The sequence below is a fragment of the Amborella trichopoda genome, chromosome 2, assembly GCF_054954075.1.
Source record: "Amborella trichopoda isolate Santa Cruz 75 chromosome 2, AtrichopodaSantaCruz75HAP2 v2.0, whole genome shotgun sequence".
Lineage (NCBI taxonomy): Eukaryota > Viridiplantae > Streptophyta > Magnoliopsida > Amborellales > Amborellaceae > Amborella > Amborella trichopoda.
In genome coordinates, this window is record NC_142337.1 from 36,355,827 (window position 1) to 36,370,541 (window position 14,715).

General features: G+C 35.8%; 1 long non-coding RNA gene across 1 annotated transcript; it reads left to right on the plus strand.

Moving 5' to 3' along the window:
* Nucleotides 1–1,664: 1,664 nt before the first annotated feature.
* LOC110006375 (uncharacterized) lies at nucleotides 1,665–13,869 on the plus strand. The gene is made up of 2 exons (XR_016050554.1): nucleotides 1,665–1,919; nucleotides 13,525–13,869. It is a non-coding gene; the product is annotated as an uncharacterized LOC110006375 (long non-coding RNA).
* Nucleotides 13,870–14,715: the final 846 nt, after the last annotated feature.

Below are 14,715 nucleotides of genomic sequence, written 5' to 3' on the forward strand. Positions count from 1 at the left end.
TTCCCTTTTTGGGTTAATTCCCAATCTATAAAAATAAAAAATTCGTGACTTCTTCAAGGAAGGAAAAAAAAAGATTGAAACCCTAGCCCCTTTGCCTAGAGAAAGTCAAGCCTAAAACCCTCCATCAGATAGACAACTATATCGACCATTGCATGTGGTGGCATACTACTTGAACCTTGAGTTCTTTTATGCTGATGGTGATATTGAGGCAAAAGAAACAATTATAGATGGTTTTAATTAGTGCCTGATCAAAATATCCAAGATAAGACATCGACTGAAGAGGTCATTCTTTACAAGTGTAATTTGAAGTCATTTGGGAAAGCAATGGCATGAAGACAGAGGAGCAAAGCAGAACCAGGTAATAATAATATATGTTTTATTTTTAAAGTTTGTTTGAAAATTTTATTTCAAGTTCCTAATAAGTAATAACTAGCGTTTTATTTTAAATTTGCTAAAATTCTTTATGACAATGTTAAATACTCAAAATAATTATAAAGGTTGCACACAAATTGCAGTTGATGGTGGAGACAACACGGGAGTAGCAGTCCACACTCCAGAAGTTGACTATTAGGATCTTGAATTTGACAACTAACTCTTCTGGTTAAGAGCGCAATTGGAGTTTGTTTGAGATGATAACTTATAACCTTTGTTGTCTATAAGTTCATTTAGTATATCGGTCACTTAGTAGTAGTAATAGACTAGTAGTACACTAGTACTCATACATTTTTTTCATCTAGGTACATACAAAGAGAAGAGCTAGGCTTGAGCAAAGGAAGCTCAATGGCTTGTTTTTTTAAGAGAAAATCAGAGGCTCAAGAAGAAGTTCCATCAGCAAAAGAAGTATCCCATAGAGGAGGAGGAGGTCTTACCTAGGTACGGAAGACCCTGGTACTGAGGAGGTCTTCCCCAGGGAGGTTTGACCTGGATATGGTCAAGGAGGCTTCGAGTCCAGCTTTTGATCCTAGGAAGGCCACACGAGCAATGATTGTTGTTGGTACTTCACAGTCACAGAGGGGGAGGGAAATAGAGGAGGAGGAGGCAGCTTCAAAAGAATTGAGGAAAAAGAGCAATACATTGAAAAGGATGATGATTTTGATGATGACGGCCTCGATTCAGATACAGATGCAAGCGATGATGATGTTGATTTTGATTCTTACTGATGATGATTGGAGAAACATAGATGTACTCTCTCTTCTTTTATACTTTTGTATTGCATCTTTATTGCACCATCTTAGTCTGGAGTTTGGACTTTAGACATTTGGATGTTGGACTTTTCGCTTTTTTGAACTTTTGGTTGTTTGGTTTTATGCTTTAGTAAGTTTGTTGAAGACTCAACTCTCAAACTTTTTTAAAATTTTATGTGATTTGAATTTTGAAATTTTGAACAGGTTTATTCTTAGCATTCCATATGTTCGTATTGAAGAAAGTATGTTACAATACATATAAATACAATAAATTCAAAATTGATGCAAACATATGAATATATATATATATATATCTAAAGAATTTGTATTGTAGGATACCTAAGGTTCTAGGCGCTCGCCTAGGTGCTGGGCGCCAGGCCGGTTGCTTAGCAATTTTTTAAACCTTCCATGTGAAAATATCATACCATTGTGGGCCACTTTCATGTGAAAATAACAACGCACCTTATAAGGTGGGGAACAAGTTTCCGGTGTCTTATTTCCCTTCGGACCCAAAAGTAGAACCTCAAATCTGGTTAAATGGGCTTAAGTCCATTTACAAAGGAAAGAAAATTGCTCCTCTTTGGAACATGCTTGCTGGTCGCTTGCCCCTCTTGCTAACCTACGCACAACCCCTATTGTTCTCCTCTCTCTTGCTCCTCCCTCCAACTATCTTCTCTCTCAAACCCTAGCCTTTCTTCTTCTTTAGCGGCTTCTTCGCAGCACTTAGGAAGAGAGGTAGGGCTTTCTCTCTCTAACTTTTATTTTTTTCGTGTAGAATAACCATGTGTTTCCCTGAGACAATAGATGTTTTCTCTATGTTGTAATGCTTTCTGGTGTCTTATTTTGATGATATTTGTTGAGTATTCATCATTCTCATTTGAAATCTCTCTCTCTCTCTCTCTCTCTCTCTCTCTCTCCCTCTTTCTCTAAAAATCCATTTGTTCCCTCATTCCCTTTTGCTTTAAGCTTTTCTTGATGACTAAAACCCTAGTATTTCATAACAATGGGTTTTATGAGGTGCAATATTAAGAAGGTCATCAATTTTGTATCTATGATGTTATTTATTGGATCATAAGATGAAAATAGTGCATATCAAAGTTACATAAACTGGGGTTGGAGTGTTTTTCAATAGTGGGAAACTGATTGAAACATTTAATATTTTTTTTCTTTTTTATTTTTTATTTGATTGGAGGGGACATAAGTTTAGGTGCTCTGTGTTTTGGTTTACAATCGTCATAAGCATATTTTATTTTTATATTCTTCATATTTTTTTTTATGTTCTTTAAGAATTATTCGTATTGCTCTGATACCAAATTCTAACAAGAGCAGTATCACTTTTCTGGTTTATATGCTGACACAAAATTCCACAACACGTAAGTTTTGTGTGACCATTTTGATTCATCAAAATTTCTTAAAAATCATTTAATTAACCTTTTTAATTGTCCTATATGATTTTGATACAAAATCAGATCAAGACCTGATCCAAAAGCTTCTGATCTAATCATTCAAAACACAATTTTCTCTGTGTTGTTATTTCTGCTGCAAAAACAGCAGAATTTCGTTGAGATTTGGCACGGATATTTGATGCGATTCACTCTAATTCAAATCGAAATCATACTATACAATCTAATTTATACTCTAGAAGAAATTCAGCAAAAAACAATTCAAAATGATTATGGATTTATCAATTTACTGCTGAATTTCTGCTCCTTCAAATATGTATGCGATGGCATACGGCATATGATTTGTTTCAACTTACAATTTCTTATGCTTTATTGCTATGATGTTATGGAACGTTTGTTGCATTTTGTTGTCATTTGTTATCGTCCATTACATTCAATAAAATATATGAATATGAATTGGTAATTTGCTCATGAAATGTAATATTAACCTATTGTATACTTGCGTAGAGTTATTAAATGTTTTGAGTCATGTTTAAGTCATTGCATTACTTATTGTTTTTAAGTTATATTTGTATGTAGTGCTTGTTCATTATAATTATAGGAAATGCCCGCATGTATATCTATTGGAAAAGAAAAAATACGCATGTCCAATGAAATGGTTGTTGCTATCTGCTACCCAAAACGTTTTGGCCTTGCATTCTGGGAAGAATGTCAAGGTGGTAAGTTGATGCAGCCATGCCCTTTCGTGACTGGGCCAAAGAAGGGTTGCAGAACCCAAAAGGGAAATAAAGGGCAATGACGTAATAAAGAGAAATTATTAGGGTTATTTATTAGGATTATTTTAATTATTTTTTTGTTTAGGGAGTGCGCAGGGATAATTAGCATGGCGACTTTAGAGTTTATATTGGGTTTATCTTGTATCGATTGGGTTAGTTTGAGGGATATAATTAGGATAAGGGTAAATTTAGAAGAGAGTTTATCTTTATCAATAATAACCAACTTGAGAGGTCTTTTTTTGGGTAAAACGTGAGAGGGAAAACATGGCTATTTAGAAGCCCGTGGATATGAGAGAGAGAAAATAGGGATAGGTGTAGAGAGAAGCTTTTTATTAGTTATTTTATTTTAGTCAATTTAAATGGACATCTCCTTTCATTGTAAATCAATTTATAAATTGAATAAAAATTGGTCTCTTGAAAGAGATTGTTTTGGGGGTGGATTCCCTTGTAGACCTTTGGGAGAGGGTATTTTTCTCTTAATCTTCCTTCTTTTTATTATCAATTTTCTAGTTTTATTCTCTCCCTGCATCAATTAGTATCAGAGCCAAGTTCCGATGGCTTCACAAGAGACACCCCTCGATGGATTAAAGGTATTGACTGGCTTAGTTCAAGCCCTAGCAGAGAGAGTAGACCAATTCATGCTTGTAGCTACGAAAGTTGATGAGCTTGCGCAAAGGTTCGCTCAGCTTCATGATGGAAGGAATCCGGAGACCGGTGTTGGAACTCAAGGCAACATAGATGAAAGAGGTATGCATCTTGTTCCTAACCAACCTCAGGTGGCTCCGGCTAATAACGATTCAATGAACGAATTCTTCGGTTGTTGGAAAGAGAAAGAGAACTTGTAATAAAAATTGATATTCTAGAATTCCATGGTCGATTGCATGCAGATGATTTTCTTGATTGGCTAAGTAAAGTATAGAAAGTGTTTGAGTACAAAGATATTGTAGATCACAAAACAGTAAAACTAGTAGCCACAAATTTTCTTGCCATGCATTGGTTTGGCGGGATGATTTGCAATAGGATCGTCTTCGACAAGGCAAAGAAAAGATTAATTCGTGGGAAAAGATGAAGATGAAGATGCGTCGAAAATTTTTACCAACAAATTATGCCTGAACTTTGTACCAAAGGTGTCAAAACCTCCAGTAAGGTGAAAAGTCTATATTGAAGAGTTCTATATTTTGATATTTAGGGCAAATTTACAAGAGTATGAAGATCAAAAAATAAGTCGTTACTTGAATGGGCTAAATCAAGGCATTCAGAATGAATTAGCCTTCAAAGATGTCTATAAGATGTCTGATGCCTATACGTTGGCCCTCAAAGCAGAAAATATAGTCAATCTGGGGCTTAGGAGAATAGCTCAGTGACACGAGGCTTTACTTCAATACAGGGGCAGCAAGCTTTAACCTTTAGAAGACCACCTATAAGATGTGGAAACTAAACTTCTCAAAATTTCTCAACTAGGCCAAACCCTAATATGGGGAGAGGTGGTGTTGGAAGAGGGTGGGAGCACCTAAAACGCTTTGTGATAATACACAAATAGTGCGTTTCAAGTGCCAACAGCGTGGACATATGGCATTCAATTGCCCCTCACGACAACCCTTTGTAAAAGTTAATTTGGTTGTAAAAAATTATGAAGAAGAAGTTGATGAAGGATACACCTATGAAGGCCAATGTTATATTGGGACGAGCTAGTCTTATGAAGGGACTGAACTTTTTAAAGGTGAAGTTGAGGATTTGTATGGAGATGAAGAAGGTGAAGTCTTAGTTGTCCAGCAAACTATGTTATCAACCCCAATACCTAACGAGGATGATAAGTGGTTGTGACATAATATTTTTCGAACAATTTGTACATCAGGAGACAAGTTATACACAATACTAATTAATAGTGGGACCAGTGAAAACATTGTATCTAAAGATATGGTGGCTAAACTTCAATTGAAAGAACATAAGCACCCACACCCATACCACATCCAGTGGTTCAAGAAAGGAGGTGAGGTATCAGTTCTTACTTGTTGTTTAATCTCTTTTTCCATTGGTGCTAATTATAAAGATAAAGTGTGGTGTGATGTAGCACCTATGGATGCATGCCACATATTACTTGGTAGACTATGGCTTTATGATCATGATATAGTGCATAAAACTTGGCGAAACACTTATTCTTTTGTTAAGGATGGTATTAATATAACACTCCACCCTATGAAGCAACTTCCTATACCCAAATTAATATAGATGTGATTTATGTATTGATTGCAAAAGAAAATTCTGCACCGACTGCAATTCTTAGGTCTCTTGAAGCTCTACTTGATAAGTATAAAGATTTGATGCTTGAAGAATTACCTGATGGTCTTCCTTCAATGAGAAATATTCAGCATCACATTGAGTTGGTGCCCGGATCTAGCCTACCAAATTTGACCCATTATCGAATGAGCTCCATGGAACATGATGAGTTACACAGACAAGTTGTTGCGTCCCTTAAGAAGGGATTGCTTCGAGAAAGCATGTTACCATGTGTCGTCCCTGCATTACTGACTCCAAAAAAAGATTGGTCATGGAGGATGTGCGTGGATAGTCGGGCAATCAACAAAATCACAATCAAGTACCAATTTTTCATACCTAGGCTCGATGATATGTTAGATATGCTTAATGGAGCTAAGGTTTTCTCAAAGATTGATTTAAGGAGTGGGTACCATCAAATTCTGATTCAACCTGGAGATGAATGGAAAACCGCATTCAAAACTCAAGATGGATTATATGAGTGGCTTGTGATGCCATTCGGCTTTTCTAATGCATCAAGTACATTCATGCGCCTAATGACTGAGGTACTTCGTCCTTTTATTGGTTGTAACAATCTTAAAATTTCAAAAAAAAAAAAAAAAAAAGGAGAAAATATGCTTTTAAATAAGTGATGGTCTGTTTGAGTATGATGGTCCTTGGGGACCATCACTATTTTCAAAAGTTTTTGCCTTTACCTTTGCCTTTACTTTTTCTTTTGCCTCCTGCTGCTCTCAGCTGGCCACGTCCTTTAGCGGACGTGGTTTTCGTATGTTAAAAGCAGACGCTTAATGCGACACCTCAGGTATGAGGTAGAGCGTAATAAAATATTATAATAATACGTTCTAAGAATTTAAATAAGGGAGGTGAGCACTCCTACCCTAGAAAATTTTGAGATCTCTCTCTCTCTCTAGCCAAATTTTATCGAAGTTCCCTCTCAAATATTTGTGGGTAAGTGACATCGTCTTCCTGAAAAATAGTCTATTTCTAATAAATAGTGATATTTTCGTCTAGGATCTTTATTTTATCAGTTTTATGTGTAAGTGACCTCATTGTCTCGAAAAATAATTCATTCTTTTTAAAAATAAAATGAAATAATTATTTCTGCTTATTATCATGAATTTTAGGCGCGATAAATTTTATGCGCACGTGACCTCATTATCTTGAAAAATAATCTTTTTGATAAAAATTGTGATATTTTATCTATGTTAGAAATTTTGAATGCTGTAAATTAGAAAAATAAATTTATTTATTTTTCTTGTTTATTGTTAGAAATAAATGTGATATTTCTGCTTTTAGTAAAATTGTGATATTTCTTTCTACTGTTCTGAATATTTAGACATTGTAAAATTCATGTGCAAATGACTGCCTTATTATTTAAAAAAAAAAAAAAAATTGACATTTTTGCAATTGATTATAGTATTGTTGTGAAATGTTTATTTGTGAATTGATATCCCATAAATTGTGATAATTCCGTATTCTTGAATTTTTACAAGAGTTTTTCTATACATATTAAATTGGCAATTATGCTAAAATGCCTTTACAAACTGCTACCTTTCTAAATTTGAGCCCAAAATATTTGATTGGTTATTTTAGAAATGTTATTGAAAGTGACTGTTATTAATGGTTTCAGTGAAATCATATTAATGATTTCAGTGATATATTGAGTACATGATATTGCTGCTTTCGAATGTTTAAAGAGATTTAGAAATAATTTAAGTATGCAAGTGGACTCATCCGGTTCGCCGGTGAGGTATAAGTGGATCTATCTGGGACGCCAGTAGGGATTAAGTGGACTCATCCGGTACGTCGGTGAGGTATAAGTGGACCTGCAGGGATTAAGTGGACCTATCCGGGACGCCGATAGGGATTAAGTGGACCCATCAGGACGCTGATGGGGTATATAGGTGACCTACTTGGGACGCCAGTAGGGTATTTTGTGAAATCCTTTGGATTATGTACTGCCGTTGAAAGTGTTATAAGCATTTCAATTACTCGGATTATACTTAATTATGCATTTTTGAAAGGGAAACTGTTGATGCATTTCTGTTAATAGATCTCATTTTAAAAAATATTGATATCTTTCAATCATGATTATTTTTAAGGATTATGATGATCACTTACTGAGTAGCCAAACTCATCAAACTATGGTAAACATTTTTTCAGGATAACTGCGGATTCATTTTGAGTGCTAGTCAAGATCAACCTTGAAAGATACTGTTGTTGTGCTAGCTTTCTTTATTTACTTTGTAAGACCTCGCCACTGTAAATTTGTCTTATCAAAAGATGTATATATGTTTTGTCTGTCACATCTCAAGAATAACAGTACTGTAAATTCTTGGGGTGTGACAATTATGGTATCAGAGCAATAGGTTTAAGATCCTTAGGAAATTTAAAAAGATTGTACTTAAAATCACATTTATTGTGTGTACAAACCGGGACAAAGTCAAGATCTAGAATAGCTGAGGCTAATATGGAAGGAATTCACAAAGCCTTGAAAAATATGGTTACTCTAATGCAACATCAAATGGAAAACAACAATCCACCTAGGCAGTCAGTTACAGGAAATGGTGGGAGTAATATCAAACAATTTAAGAAATTGAACCCACTTTCTTTTAAGGGTGCTGTAAATCCACTGGAAGCCGAGGGATGGATTATGCAATTGGAGAAAATATTCGAGGTAATGGAATGTCCTGATGATAGGAAAGTGGCCTTGGCAGTTTTTATGTTAGAAGGTGAGGCACAACACTGGTGGCGAATGGCAAAAGGAGTATTGGTCAAAGAAAATAAAACCTTGACTTGGAAAGTATTTCTAGAGGCATTTAATGAAAAATATTTCCCAGATTTTATTCGAGACCAAAAAGAAATGGAATTTCTAGAACTAATCCAAGGAAATAGGACAGTAGCACAGTACGAGGGCAAGTTTACTGAATTGACCAGGTTTGCACTACATATGATTAACAATGAGGCAAGAAAGGTGAAGAAATTTGAAAGGGGTCTCAGCCCAGCTATTAGAAGCAGAATATCAGTCTTGAAATTAAGAACTTATGCTGAAATAGTGGATCGAGCCCAAATTGTCGAAAAAGATTTTGAAGATTACCAAAAGACGAAAAATCAGAACAGTCATGTTAGACCTACATCATCTAATCGACAATAGTTTGAAAGGCCAAACAAGAAGCCAAGGCCCTCACCATTTCAAAACCCAATAGAACCATGTAGAAAATGTGGGAAAAATCATGGATCAAGCCCTTGTTATTGGAATACCGGAGCCTGTTTTAAATGTGGAAAATTGGGACACCAGATTAAACAATGTCTTAGCTTACAGACACAACAGCTTCCAAAGCAGGGAGAGATAGCTCCAAAGCCTCAAATGAAGGGAAGAGTATTTGCGATTACCGAGCAAGACGCTCAGGCCTCAAAATCAGTGATCCAAGGTACTCTTACTATCTTCCAAAAAGTAGCTCATGTTTTGATTGATCCTGGATCTACTCATTCATTTGTGTCACAACACTTTGCATGCCACTTAAAAGTAGAACCAGAACAATTAGAATACGTTCTAGAGGTAGCCACACCGATGGGAGATTCAATTAACACCAATATAATGTACAAATCATGTGTAATAAAGATAGAAGAAAAGGAACTGTTGGTTGATTTAATACTCCTGGAAATTCAAGATTTTGATGTAATCTTAGGCATGGATTGGCTATCTGCATACCATGCAAGTATTGATTGTTATAAGAAAATTGTTACCTTTAGTATTCCGAATCAACCAGTATTTTACTTCAATGGTGTCAAAGAAGACTCCCCATCATATTTAATCTCTTGTATTCAAGCTAATCGCCTCCTTCGAAAAGGGTGTCAAGGCTTTCTTGCCTATATCAAAGAAGATAGGAAGGAAGAAATAAATTTGGATACCACTCCGGTTATCCGAGAATTTCTCGACGTTTTTTTTGAAGAATTGCCAAGATTACCGCCTGACAGGGAAATTGAATTCTCCATTGAATTATTGCCAGGGGTAGCACCAATTTCTAAGGCACCTTACAGAATGGCTCCTGCAGAACTTAAAGAACTGAAACAACAATTGGAAGAATTATTAAATAAAGGTTTTATCAGGCCCAGTGTGTCACCTTGGGGTGCTCCAATACTGTTTGTCAAAAAGAGAGATGGGACTATGAGATTGTGTATTGATTATAGACAGTTGAACCAAGTGACAGTGAAAAATAAGTATCCATTACCTAGAATTGATGATTTATTTGATCAATTACAAGGATCACAAGTGTTTTAAAAAATTGATCTTAGATCTGGATATCATCAGCTTAAGATTAAAAGTGAAGATGTACTCAAGACAGCTTTCAGAACAAGGTATGGCCATTATGAATTTTTAGTCATGCCTTTTGGATTAACCAATGCACCAGCTGCATTTATGGATTTGATGAATCAGATCTTTAAGCCCTTTTTGGATAAATTTATTGTGGTATTCATCGATGATATTTTAATTTATTCCAAGAATCAGAAGGAACATGAGCAGCATGTAAGAATGGTATGGCAAATACTAAGAGAGACGAAATTGTAAGCTTTTTGGGATTGGCAGGATATTACAGAAAATTTGTAGAAGGATTTTCTCGACTCGCAATCCCATTGACTCGATTGACACAGAAAAATGTCAAATTTGAGTGGACAAGTGAATGTGAGGAGAGTTTTCAAGAACTAAAAGTTCGATTAACTTCAGCTCCTACTTAACTATTCCTGAGGGGAGTGGGGGATTTGTGATTTATAGTGATGCTTCACATAAAGGTTTGGGCTGTGTATTAATGCAATATGGGAAAGTAGTGGCATATGCATCCAGACAGTTGAAAGAATATGAGAAAAAATATCCAATTCATGATTTGGAGCTAGCTGCAATAGTATTCGCTTTGAAAATATGTAGGCATTATCTATATGGTGAGCAATTCGTAATATACACGGATCATAAGAGTTTGAAATACCTTTTCTCTCAGAAGGATTTAAATATGCGGCAGATAAGATGGATGGATTTCTTAAAAGATTATGATTGTACAATCCATTATCATTCAAGAAAAGCTAACGTTGTGGCCGACGCTCTAAGTAGAAAATCTACGGGAGTCTTAGCTCATCTAATGATCCAAGAAATGCGATCGTTAGAGAAAATAGTGGATTGACATCCAACTCCGTCCATTAATGGTATGGTAAGTATGATTGCCAACATTAAGGCGGAACCCCAATTAATCCAACAGATTCGATTGGCACAAAAGAAAGACCCTCAGCTTATAACAATTATAGAAGAGGTGAAGCAAGGAAAGAGAGATGAATTCTCTATATGTAGTGAGGATTTGCTAAGATTCAAAAGTCGGGTTTGTGTCCCGAATGATGAGAGTGTAAAGAAAGCTATCTTAAAAGAAGCACATCATTCTCATTATACGATACATCCCGAAAGTATTAAAATGTATCAGGACCTGAAGAAAACCTTTTGGTGGAATAATATGAAAAAAGAGGTAGCACTATTTGTGTCTAAATGCCTAACATGCCAGCAAGTAAAAGCTGAACATTAAAGGCCATCTGGGTTGTTGCAGCCTTTACCGGTGTCAGAATGGAAGTGGGAGCACATCTCTATGGATTTTGTCTCTGGCTTGCCTAGAACAAATTCAGGACATGATAGCATTTGGGTCATTGTGGACCGGTTAACCAAAGCTGCCCACTTTCTATCGATTCGCACGACGTACATTTTGGATCGACTGGCTCAGTTGTACATTAAGGAAATAGTGCGATTGCATGGAGTTCCTGTCAGTATTGTATCGGACATGGATTCTCGGTTTACTTCTAAATTTTGGGCTAGACTACAGTCAGCCATGGGGACGAGACTCACCTTTAGTATTGCCTTTCACCCCCAAACTGATGGACAATCGGAGAGGACCATCCAAACCTTGGAAGATATGCTGAGGGCCTGTGTTATTGACCTTACAGGAAGCTGGGATGACCATTTACCCCTGATTGAGTTTGCTTATAATAATAGCTTCCAAGCCAGTATTCAGATGGCACCATATGAAGCCCTGTATGGAAGGAAATGCAGGTCACCCATATGTTGGGACGAGGTTGGTGAAAGAAAGCTTTTGGAGCAAGAAATTGTCCAGATAACCACAGATAAAATAGCATTAATTCGTGAAAGGCTCAGGACAGCTCAGTGTCGGCAAAAGAGTTATGCCGATAATCGAAGGAGAGATCTTGAATTTGAGGAAGGTGATCGAGTTTTCCTAAAAATCTTACCAATAAAGGGCATTATGAGATTCGGCAAGAAAGGAAAGTTGAGCCCACGTTACATCGGACCATTTGAAATCCTAGAAAGAATCGGAGGTGTCGCTTATAGACTTGCCTTACCACCCGAATTGGCAAATGTCCATAATGTCTTTCATATATCTTCACTACGAAAATATCAGCCCGACCCGTTCCATATCTTAAAATATGAACCTTTACCGATCAGGAAGGACCTATCCTTCATTGAGCAGCCAATTTTGATATTGGATAGAAGGGTGCAAGTGTTGTGTAACAAGGAGATTCTTTTAGTCCGTGTATTATGGCAGTACCATTCAAGAGAAGAGTCGACTTGGGAACGAGAAGACGAAATCAGAGAAAAATACCCCTATCTTTTTCAATAATCAGGTACACAAATTTAGAAAACAAAATTTCTTTAAGGGGGGATGAGTGTAACAATCCTAAAATTTCAAAAGAAAAAAAAAAAAAAAAAAAAAGGAGAAAATATGCTTTTAAATAGGTGATGGTCTGTTTGAGTATGATGGTCCTTGGGGACCATCACTATTTTCAAAATTTTTTGCCGTTGCCTCTGCCTTTACTTTTTCTTTTGCCTGCTTTTGCCTCCTGCTGCTTGCAGCTGGCCACGTCCTTTAGCGGACGTGGTTTTCGTATGTTAAAAGCAGACGCTTAATGCGACACCTCAGGTATGAGGTAGAGTGTAATAAAATATTATAATAATACGTTTTAAGAATTTAAATAGGGGAGGTGAGCACTCCTACCCTAGAAAATTTTGAGATCTCTCTCTCTCTAGCCGAATTTTATCGAAGTTCCCTCTCAAATATTTGTGGGTAAGTGACATCGTCTTCCTGAAAAATAGTCTATTTCTAATAAATAGTGATATTTTCGTCTAGGATCTTTATTTTATCAGTTTTATGTGTAAGTGACCTCATTGTCTCGAAAAATAATTCATTCTTTTTAAAAATAAAATGAAATAATTATTTCTGCTTATTATCATGAATTTTAGGCGCGATAAATTTTATGCGCACGTGACCTCATTATCTTGAAAAATAATCTTTTTGATAAAAATTGTGATATTTTATCTATGTTAGAAATTTTGAATGCTGTAAATTAAAAAAATAAATTTATTTATTTTTCTTGTTTATTGTTAGAAATGAATGTGATATTTCGGCTTTTAGTAAAATTGTGATATTTCTTTCTACTGTTCTGAATATTTAGACATTGTAAAATTCATGTGCAAATGACTGCCTTATTATTTAAAAAAAAAAAAAAAAATTGACATTTTTGTAATTGATTATAGTATTGTTGTGAAATGTTTATTTGTGAATTGATATCCCATAAATTGTGATAATTCCGTATTCTTGAATTTTTACAAGAGTTTTTCTATACATATTAAATTGGCAATTATGCTAGAATGCCTTTACAAACTGCTATCTTTCTAAATTTGAGCCCAAAATATTTGATTGGTTATTTTAGAAATGTTATTGAAAGTGACTGTTATTAATGGTTTCAGTGAAATTCATATTAATGATTTTAGTGATATATTGAGTACATGATATTGCTGCTTTCAAATGTTTAAAGAGATTTAGAAATAATTTAAGTATGCAGGTGGACTCATCCGGTTCGCCGGTGAGGTATAAGTGGACCTATCTGGGATGCCGGTAGGGATTAAGTGGACTCATCCAGTACTCCGGTGAGGTATAAGTGGACCTGCAAGGATTAAGTGGACCTATCCGGGACGCCGATAGGAATTAAGTGGACCCATCAGGATGCTGATGGGGTATATAGGTGATCTACTTGGGACGCCAGTAGGGTATTTTGTGAAATCCTTTGGATTATGTGCTGCCGTTAAAAGTATTATAAGCATTTCAATTACTCGGATTGTAATTAATTATGCATTTTTGAAAGGGAAACTGTTGATGCATTTCTGTTAATAGATCTCATTTTGGAAAATATTGATATCTTTCAATCATGATTATTTTTAAGGATTATGATGATCACTTACTGAGTAGCCAAACTCATCAAACTATGGTAAACATTTTTTCAGGATAACTGTGGATTCATTTTGAGTGCTAGTCAAGATCAACCTTGGAAGATACTGTTGTTGTGCTAGCTTTCTTTATTTACTTTGTAAGACCTCGTCACTGTAAATTTGTCCTATCAATAGATGTATATATGTTTTGTCTGTCACATCTCAGGAATAACAGTACTGTAAATTCTTGGGGTGTGACATTGGTAAATTTGTTTTGGTTTTTAGCGCTAACCCACATGATAATCTTAACCACTTGGAACAAGTTTTTGATGTGCTAAGGAAATGAATCACTTATTGTGAATTTGAAAAAATGCTCATTTATGACAAACAATGTTATCTTTCTGCGGTATATTATTTCATTTGAGGGAATTAAGGTGGATCACGAAAAAGTGAAAGCTATAGCTGAGTGGCCGGTCCCAAAGTCACTCACTGAGGTGCATTCTTTTCATGACCTAGCGATCATGTATGAGGGCTGGAAAGTTTTCATGGATTTCCACTGCTGAAAAGAGCTTCACTCTAATTAAATAAAAGATGATGCAAGCACCAGTGCTTGCCTTACCAGATTTTTCTAAGGTGTTTGAAATTGAAACCGATGCATCAAATGTTGGCAAAGGGGCAGTTCTAAGTCAAGAGGGACGACCATTGGCCTTCTTTAGTGAGAAATTGAATGATGCACGTAAGAAGTATTCGGTTTATGACCTCGAGTTTTATGCAGTGGTGCAAGCGTTACGCTACTGGAGGCACTACCTGATTCTTAGAGAGTTTGT